The sequence below is a fragment of the Macrobrachium rosenbergii genome, chromosome 16, assembly GCF_040412425.1.
Source record: "Macrobrachium rosenbergii isolate ZJJX-2024 chromosome 16, ASM4041242v1, whole genome shotgun sequence".
Taxonomy (NCBI): domain Eukaryota; kingdom Metazoa; phylum Arthropoda; class Malacostraca; order Decapoda; family Palaemonidae; genus Macrobrachium; species Macrobrachium rosenbergii.
Genome location: NC_089756.1, coordinates 62730278 through 62740277, shown reverse-complemented (window position 1 = coordinate 62740277; position 10000 = coordinate 62730278). Strand labels below are relative to the sequence as shown.

Below are 10000 nucleotides of genomic sequence, written 5' to 3'. Positions count from 1 at the left end.
TCATTAACTTCGCTTATGAAATTGAGGTTGCTTTTTTGCATGACTATCCTTTTTTCATTTTTTGTGTTTTTCATTCATTTTTTCTTATTTTATCGTCAAGTTTCAATTCGTCTCTTAATTTTCATTATCGCAAAATCATCATAGAGAGAGAGAGAGAGAGAGAGAGAGAGAGAGAGAGAGAGAGAGAGAGAGAGAGAGAGAGAGAGAAAGAGACTATGAATATAATTGTGAACTTTTCTTATTACCAATAGCCTATGTACGTTAGCTTAAAATATACTTCTTACCAATATATACGTTAACGTAAAATTTACTCATTACCAATATATACGTTAACTTAAAATTTCCTTAAAAAAGAAGGTATACATACATTTTTTCCTTTTAGAATATGATGATGAAATTATAGACTGAAATTTTAACATAAAAACAACAAGATATTTGTATTTATTGATCAGGCCAGCAATACATATAATTTCCGTATTTTTGAACCGTTGAAAATTGCGAACGATCGCTTTATTTTCCTCGTTTGTATCAAGTAGATATTCATTCATTTTCGATAACAGTAGCATCTGCCCTTCACATGTTAAAAGATGTTTTGTCAGACTATATCAAGTTTCCGATATGTTCTGTAATTCTGATTCACTATATTTTGATTATTCAGAAAAATGAATATTGTATCAACCACTACAATACTGGTAATAAAAAGAAAAGACTGCGTGGGGGTCCTCTCTCTCTCTCTCTCTCTCTCTCTCTCTCTCTCTCTCTCTCTCTCTCCACTGATGTTCCGTAATGCTGATTCACTATATTTTGATTATTCAGAAAACTGAATATTGTATCGACCACTTGAATACTAGCAATTAAAAAAAAAAAGGGGGGCGTGGGGTTCTCTCTCTCTCTCTCTCTCTCTCTCTCTCTCTCTCTCTCTCTCTCTCTCTCTCTCTCTCTCACCACTGATTGGAATCTTTGGATTGCGTGGCAGCTTACAGTGCCGTTTCACATCGATGTCAGTGGAGGTGACGCTTCGCAGAGCAGGTTCTGGGTAACAGTTATTTCAATAAATTACTTATCATTATCACTCTTTTCGTCAATTCCTTAGTTTCCTTTGTTATTCAAAATGCGGATATATTCGTACGAAATAATCCCCAAAAGTTCGCGTGCTTTCATAGGCAGTTAATCGAACGCCTGTTAATGGACAAGAAAAAATCAGCAAACCAGAAATTCATGTGCTTCCATAGGTAGGTAAATGGAACGTCTTTTAACGGACAAAATAAAAAAGATATCAATAAACCGAAAGCTCTTGTTCACGGAATTATTGTTAAAAGGAATAAGACAAACAACCAAAAAAGCAAAGTTCATACACTTTCATTGGCATGCAAATGGAACGCCTGTAATGGACAAAAGAAATAAGTCAACAAACCAAAAGTTCGTGTGCTTTCATTGGCAGGTAAATGGAAAAAGAGAAAAAGTAAAAAACATAGAAGACCATGCACTTTGATCGGCAGGAAAATGGAATGCTTGTTATAAATAAAAAACAAATCCATGCACTTTCATCAGCAGGTAAATGAAATGCTTGTTATAAATAAAAAACAAATCAATGCACTTTCATCAGCAAGTAAATGAAATGCTTGTTATAAATAAAAAACAAATCCATGCACTTTCATCAGCAAGTAAATGAAATGCTTGTTATAAATAAAAAACAAATCCATGCACTTTCATCAGCAGGTAAATAAAAACAAATGCTTTTATAAATAAAAAAACAAATCCATGCACTTTCATCAACAGGTAAATGAAATGCTTGTTATAAATAAAAAACAAATCCATGCACTTTCATCAGCAGGTAAATGAAATGCTTGTTATAAATAAAAAAAACAAATCGGTGCACTTTCATCAGCAGGTAAATGAAATGCTTGTTATAAATAAAAAACAAATCCATGCACTTTCATCAGCAGGTAAATGAAAATAAAAAACTTGTTATAAATAAAAACAAATCCATGCACTTTCATCAGCAGGTAAATGAAATGCTTGTTATAAATAAAAACAAATCCATGAACTTTCATCAGCAGGTAAATGAAATGCTTGTTATAAAAAAAAACAAATCCATGCACTTTCATCAGCAGGTAAATGAAATGCTTCTTATAAATAAAAAAACAAATCCATACACTTTCATCAGCAAGTAAATTAAATGCTTGTTATAAGTAAAAAACAATTCCATACACTTTTATCAGCAGGTAAATTAAATGCTTGTTATAAATAAAAACAAATTCATGCACTTTCATCAGCAGGAAAATGGAATGCTTGTTATAAATAAAAACAAATTCATGCACTTTTATCAGTGAGTAAATGGAATGCTTGTTATAACTAAAAAAAAATTCATGCACTTTCATCAGAAGGTAAATGAAATGCTTGTTATAAATTAAAAACAAATCCATACACTTTCATCAGCAAGTAAATGAAATGCTTGTTATAAGTAAAAAAGAATTCCATGCACTTTCATCAGCAGGTAAATGAAATGCTTGTTATAAATAAAAAACAAATCCATGCACTTTCATCAGCAAGTAAATGAAATGCTTGTTATAAATAAAAAACAAATCCATGCACTTTCATCAGCAAGTAAATGAAATGCTTGTTATAAGTAAAAAACAATTCCATGCACTTGTCTCAGCAGGTAAATGAAATGCTTATTATAAATAAAAAACAAATCCATGCACTTTCATCAACAAGTAAATGAAATGCTTGTTATAAGTAAAAAACAATTCCATGCACTTTCATCAGCAGGTAAATGAAATGCTTGCTATAAATAAAAAATAATTCCATGCACTTTCATCAGCAGGTAAATGAAATGCTTGCTATAAATAAAAAACAAATCCATGCACTTTCATCAGCAGGTAAATGAAATGCTTGTTATAAATAAAAAACAAATCCATGCACTTTCATCAGCAGGTAAATGAAATGCTTGTTATAAATAAAAAACAAATCCATGCACTTTCATCAGCAGGTAAATGAAATGCTTGTTATAAATAAAAAAATAAATCCATGCACTTTCATCAGCAAGTAAATGAAATGCTTGTTATAAATAGTAAAAAAATCCATGCACTTTCATCAACAGGTAAATGGAATGCTTGTTATAAATAAAAAACAAATCCATGCACTTTCATCAGCAAGTAAATGAAATACTTGTTATAATAGTAAAAAAATCCATGCACTTTCATCAGCAGGTAAATGAAATGTTTGTTATAATAAAAAACAAATCCATGCACTTGTCTCAGCAGGTAAATGAAATGCTTGTTATAAATAGTAAAAAAATCCATGCACTTTCATCAATAGGTAAATGGAATGCTTGTTATAAATAAAAAAAAAATCCATGCACTTTCATCAGCAGGTAAATGGAATGCTTGTTATAAATAAAAACAAATCCATGCACTTCCATCAACAGGTAAATGAAATGCTTGATATAAATAAAAAACAAATTCATGCACTTTCATCATCAGGTAAATGAAATGTTTGTTATAAATAAAAAAAACAAATGCATGCACTTTCATCAGCAGGTAAATGGAATGCTTGTTATAAATAAAAAAAAATTCATGCTCTTTCATCAGCGAGTAAATAGAATGCTTGTTATAAATAAAAAAATTCATGCACTTTTATCAGCAGGTAAATGAAATGCTTGTTATAAATAAAAACAAATTCATGCACTTTCATCAGCAGGAAATGGAATGCTTGTTATAAATAAAAACAAATTCATGCACTTTTATCATCGAGTAAATGGAATGCTTGTTATAACTAAAAAAAATTCATGCACTTTCATCAGAAGGTAAATGAAATGCTTCTTATAAATAAAAAACAAATACATGCACTTTCATCAGTAGGTAAATGGAATGCTTGTTATAAATAAAAAAAAATTCATGCACTTTCATCAGAAGGTAAATGAAATGCTTCTTATAAATAAAAAACAAATACATGCACTTTCATCAGTAGGTAAATGGAATGCTTGTTATAAATAAAAAAAACAAAGTCATGCACTTTCATCAACAGGTAAATGGAATGCTTGTTATAAATAAAAAACAAATACATGCACTTTCATCAGCAGATAAATGAAACGCTTGTTATAAATAAAAAAACAAAGTCATGCACTTTCATCAACAGGTAAATGAAATGCTTGTTATAAATAAAAAACAAATCATGCACTTTCATCAACAGGTAAATGGAATGCTTGTTATAAATAAAAAAAATTCATGCACTTTCATCAGCAGGTAAATGAAATGCTTGTTATAAATAAAAACAAATCCATGCACTTCCATCAACAGGTAAATGGAATGCTTGTTATAAATAACAAAAATTCATGCACTTTCATCATCAGGTAAATGAAATGCTTGTTATAAATAAAAAAACAAATTCATGCACTTTCATCATCAGGTAAATGAAATTGTTGTTATAAATAAAAAAAATTCATGCACTTTCATCGGCGAGTAAATGGAATGTTTGTTATAAATAAAAAAAATTCTTGCACTTTCATCAGCTGGCAAATGAAATGCTTGTTATTAATAAAAAAACAAATGCATGCTCTTTCATCAGTAGGTAAATGGAATGCGTGTTAATAGGAAAAAAAGAATCAACAAGCTAGGAGTTCTTGTACTTTCATTGGAAAAGAAAAAAATAAGAATCAACAGAATTTGAGTTCATGTACTTTCATTGGCAGGTAAATGGAATGACTGTTATAGGAAAAAAAAAAGAATCAACAAACTGGGAGTTCATGTACTTTCATCAGAAGGTAGATGGAATGCCTGTTATAAAAAAGACAAAAAAGAATCAACAAACCAAAAGTTTGTGTACTTTTATTGACAGGTAAATGGAATGCCTGTTATAGAAAAAAAAGAAAACAGAATCAACATAGAAAAAGAGAAAAAAGAATCAACGAACCAAAAGTTTGTGTACTTTCGTTGGTAGGTAAATGGAATACCTGTTATAGAAACAAATCAACAAACCAGAAGTTTGTGTACTTTCATCAGCAGGTGAACTGAATGCCTGTCATAGGCAAAGAGAAAAAAAGAATTAACAAACCAAAAGTTTGTGCATTTTCATCGTCAGGCAAATGGAACGCCTGTTATAGGAAAAGAGAAAAAAAGAATCAATAAACCAAACATCTGTGTACTTTCATTAGATGAATGGAATGCCTGTTATAGAAAAAGAGAAAAAAGAATCAACAAACCAAAAGTTTGTGTACTTTTATTGACAGGTAAATGGAATGCCTGTTATAGAAAAAGAGAAAAAAAAGACTCAACAAAACAATTGTTTGTGTACTTTCATCGTCAGGTGAATGCCTGTTATAAAAAAAGAGAAAAATGTATCAATAAATCAAAAGGTAATGTGCTTTCATTGGCAGGGAAATGGAATGCTTGTGATAGGAAAAGAGAAAAAAAGAATCACTAAACCAAAAGTTCGTGTACTTTCATCTGCACGTAAATGGAATGCCTGTTGTAGGAAAAGAGAATAAAGAATCAACAAGCCAAAAGTTTGTGTACTTTCATCGGTAGGTAAATGGTATGCCTGGTATAGGAAAAAAGAAAAAAAAATTCAGCAAACTAAACGTTTGTGTACTTTCATCATCAGGTGAATGGAATGTCTGTTGTAGGAAAGAGAAGAAAAGAATAAACAAACCAGTTGTTTGTGTGCTTTTATCTGCAGGTAAATGGAATGCCTGTTATAGGAAAAGAGAAAAATGAATCGGTAAACCAGAAGTTAATGTACTTTCATTGGAAGGTGGATGGAATGCCTGTAACAGGAAAAAAAAGTAAACAAACCAAAAGTTTGTGTACTTTCATCGTCAGGTGAATGGAATGGCTGTTATAGAACAGGAGAAAAAAAAGAGTCAATAAATCAAAAGTTAATGTACTCTCATTGGCAGGTAAATGGAATGCCTGTTATAGGAAAAGATAAAAAGAGAATCAACAAACCAAAAGTTACTGTGCTTTCGTCAGCAGGTAAAAAAAGAATCAACAAACGAAAAGTTTCAGTGATTTCATCAGTAGGTAAATGGAATGCCTGTTATAGGTAAAGAGAAAAAAAGATTCAATGGCAGGGAAATGGAATACCTGTTATAGAAAAAGAGAAAACAAGGATAAACAAACCAAAAGTTTCTTTACTTTCATCGGCTGGTAAATTGAATTCCTGTTACAGGAAAAGAGGAAAAAAAATCAAGAAACGAAATGTTTCTGTACTTTCATCGGCATGTAAATGGAATGGCTGTTATAGAAAAAAAAATCAACATACCAAAATTTAATGTACTTTCATTGGCAGGTAAATGGAATGTCTGTTATAGGAAAATAGAAAAAACAATCAACAAACCAAACGTTTGTGTACTTTCATTATCAGATAAATGTAATATCTGGTATGGGAAAACAGAAAAAAAAAATCAATAAACCAGGAGTTCGGGTACTTTCTTCGGCAGGTAAATGGAATGTCTGTTTTAGGATAATAGAAAAAAGGAATCAATAAACGAAACGTTGTTGTACATTCATCGGCAGGTAACTGGAATGTCTTGTACAGGAAAAGAGAAAAAATGAATCAGCTAACCAAAAGTTTTTTTGTTTTCATTGATAGGTAAATGGAATGCCTGTTATAGGAAAAGAGAAAAAAAGAATCAACAAACCAAACGTTTATGTACTTTCATTGGCACTTAAATGGAATACCTGTTATAGGAAAGAGAAAAAAGAATAAAAAAAACAAAAGTTTGTGCACATTTATCAGCAGGTAAACAGAATGCCTGTTATAGGAAAAAGGAAACAACAAACCAGATGTTTGTGTACTTTCATCGGCAGGTAAATTGAATGCCTGTTTTATAGAAAGAGGGAAAAAAGAATTAACAAATTAAAAGTTTTGGTACTTTCATCGGCAGGTAAATGGAATACCTGTTATAGGAAAACGGGTAAAAAGATTCAACAAACCAAATAATTGTATACTTTCATGGGCAGGTTATTGTTACCCAAAGTTTTTGCACTTTCATCGGCAAATGAATGGAATGATTAGTATAGGAAAAGAGAAAATAAAGAATCAGACTAGAATATCATGGACATTCATCGGCAGTTAAACTGAGTGCCCGTTATAAAAAAAAAAAAGAATCAGCAAACCAGAATTTCATGTCCTTTCATTATCAGATAAATGTTATAGGAAAAGAGAAAAAGAGACTCGGCGAAAGTTCATGCACTTTCATCGAGAAGGATATGGATCGCCTGTTAAAAAAAATCAACAAACAGTTTTTTTTGCATTGAATGTAGTGTGTATCCAAACACTCAGTTTTTGTAAGTCTAGCAGATAATTTACGGGTAGTTAACTCCACGTTTAAGTATCACAAAATCTTAAGCAAGAAAATGCAGTGCAGAACAGTGCAAATGTCGCTGACATTTTAAACAAACAGCTGCGCTGGTGTACATATAAAACAGCTGAATTTGAAGGGGTCTAGCAAGGGCTCATGCATTCTCGAATAAAAATCCTAAAGGTTAATTGACATATACCCAGTAGGGGGGTAATGCCTTTAGTGCACCTCATACGGCGCACTGTAGGCATTCCGTAAGGTTCTTTGCAGCGTCCCTTCTGCCCCTAGCTGCAACTCCTTTCATTCTGTGGACTTTCATTCCTTTTACTGTACTTCCATTCATATTTTCCTTCCATCTTGCTTTCCGATCTCTCGTAACAATTGTTCCAAAGTGCAACTGCGAGATTTTCCTCCTGTTACGCGTATAAAACGTTCTTTACTTTCAGTTTACCTTTCAGCGCTGAATGACCTCATAGGTCCGAGCGCTTGGCCTTTGGCCTTCATTGTACATTACAGTTGCGACTGACACACAACAGAAATTATACGAAATTCATTTGTACAAGTCCTGCATAAGTGTTTTGTTTGTTGTGAGTTTTCTTTTTCTATTTTGTATTGCTGTGATCTATTGTTTTATTTTTAATTGTTTTTTTGGAAAACACAGGAACTTTTCTTACGCTTCACTTTTCCGGAATGTCCTGAAAAGGCTGAAACCTATCGTTAGGAATCGTAAGTAATGTATTTCAGGTCTCCAAGAGAATCTGAAATGATAACGACGTTCTCTGTTGAAAATATCCCCCTAATCTGAACAATATTTCCTTTGTGATAATGACGGAGGAGGACAGTGACCGGATTCCTTGGTGACCCACTGACCTATCAAAGATATTAGGACCTTACTTTAGTTTTCCTTTAGCAGTTCCTCTCTTTTTTGTTTTAAGTCTTTGCAGCTCCCGTCGACCTCATTTCTATATAGAGGTTTCTGGTTTCCAGATTTGCGTGAATACGGCTATTTGCAGGTGACTTGCCACCTGACGCTGTGGAGCAGGACCAGGTGTTTTTCAGAGCCTGCTAAAAACAAAGTGTGGAAGGTAAATTAAACTCATGAATAACATACGTTTTCTATTGGTATTGGTCTCGCAGTTTTTCTGGGGTGTCATAGGTTACGAATATATGTGTATGTGTATGAATGTAAGCATTTGTATAAACACATTTGATGACATTTGTCTGCCATCGAAGTAGCATTGCTAATGCAGGGGTATATTTATTGCTTCTTAATTAAGGCAAGTTAAACAGTGAATAACCGCATAAATTCTCATTATTAAAACAAATTTTTAGATGAAGCATGAAGTAAATTACACTTATTTGCGTAAGTAGGGTAAGAGTATGTGAGATAAATTAGCTTCTTTTTCGTTCCCATTTTCTTGTAGTGTGTCCTTTGGGTATTATATTGACTGTCCAATTGGTATTGCATAAAAAATGCACATCTCCGAGAACACCTGCGAAGTTGATGTTCTTTCGACAAAGTCGTAAAATGTGGTCGTTTCATCGGAATCTGGGGAGTCATTAGGTGATGGCGAGGCCCAGATACTCTATTCACTTATTCATTTTATGCTTTTTGATGTTCATCCATTTATGCCATTACCTGGGCATTAAAGGAGTGTGACTGGGTCCGTCAATTTAGGATCTGCCGAGTATAATCAACTAATGTGACTTGTGGTGTTTAAGAAGCTGATGTATTCGTTGGGGTATGAGTAATTGATGTGATTTGTCTGGTATGAGTTACTGATATGATTGCTGGTGTATGACTAATGGGTATGAATTGTATGGGATGAAGAAATGTTATGATTGTTGGTTTGTGATTAATGGCTATGATTTGCGGCGTATCAGTAATATATGTGAATTGTGGGGTATGTTCTGAACTAAAGCATTGATGTGACCTGAAAGTATTATTTTTGGGTCAATTATTTGCTGTGTAAATGTATGTTGTGCCTGTTTGTCTGATATGTGTGCATGATTGCATTGCATAAAGTTTAAAGCAGAATCTACTTGATGCACACATGCCTTTCTGTGTTCACAATATATTAGCATTCGTTTTATAGCCCTAAAACCGTTATATTCATTACTTCTATCTTTATATCTATTGAACTAACATATATATTCTCGCTAAAAAATGTAGCTACAATGAATACGAACAAGGCTAAGTAAATCAAACACGTGGGAAAACTGATCATCGCTGTATTTGGTTGGTATCTCTATCCCTTTTCAAACACAAGCACACACCCCACACACACATACACACACATATATATACATATACACTGTTAGAAATTTACCTGTGGAGGAATATGGAACTTGCCACGTGGGTTTCATTTCTGACTGCAAGTGTGGACTCAGGTAAACATCATAAAAGAAAATGAAGCTGAAGAATGGGGAATTCGCAAGAAAATGAAGCTGAAGAATGGGGAATTCGCAAGAAAATGAAGCTGAAGAATGGGGAATTCGCAAGAAAATGAAGCTGAAGAATGGGGAATTCGCAAGAAAATGAAGCTGAAGAATGGGGAATTCGCAAGAAAATGAAGCTGAAGAATGGGGAATTCGCAAGAAAATGAAGCTGAAGAATGGGGAATTCGCAAGAAAATGAAGCTGAAGAATGGGGAATTCGCAAACCAGACAGGTGAAAAATAGATTCCTGTCAAA

The 10000-nt window shown here is 32.8% G+C and overlaps 1 protein-coding gene and 1 long non-coding RNA gene across 2 annotated transcripts in view; both read left to right on the top strand.

Moving 5' to 3' along the window:
• LOC136847474 (uncharacterized) overlaps nucleotides 1-4063 on the top strand; it is a 4671-nt gene extending 608 nt beyond the window's left edge. The window contains exons 1-2 of the long non-coding RNA XR_010855763.1: nucleotides 1-3158; nucleotides 3267-4063. The exon at nucleotides 1-3158 is cut by the window's left edge and continues 608 nt beyond it. This is a non-coding gene — a long non-coding RNA (uncharacterized lncRNA). The remainder of the gene's footprint in view (nucleotides 3159-3266) is intronic.
• The window catches only part of LOC136847478 (von Willebrand factor A domain-containing protein 8-like), a 737466-nt gene that overhangs the window by 495101 nt on the left and 232365 nt on the right, over nucleotides 1-10000 (top strand). The gene's annotated exons all lie outside the window — the stretch shown is intronic.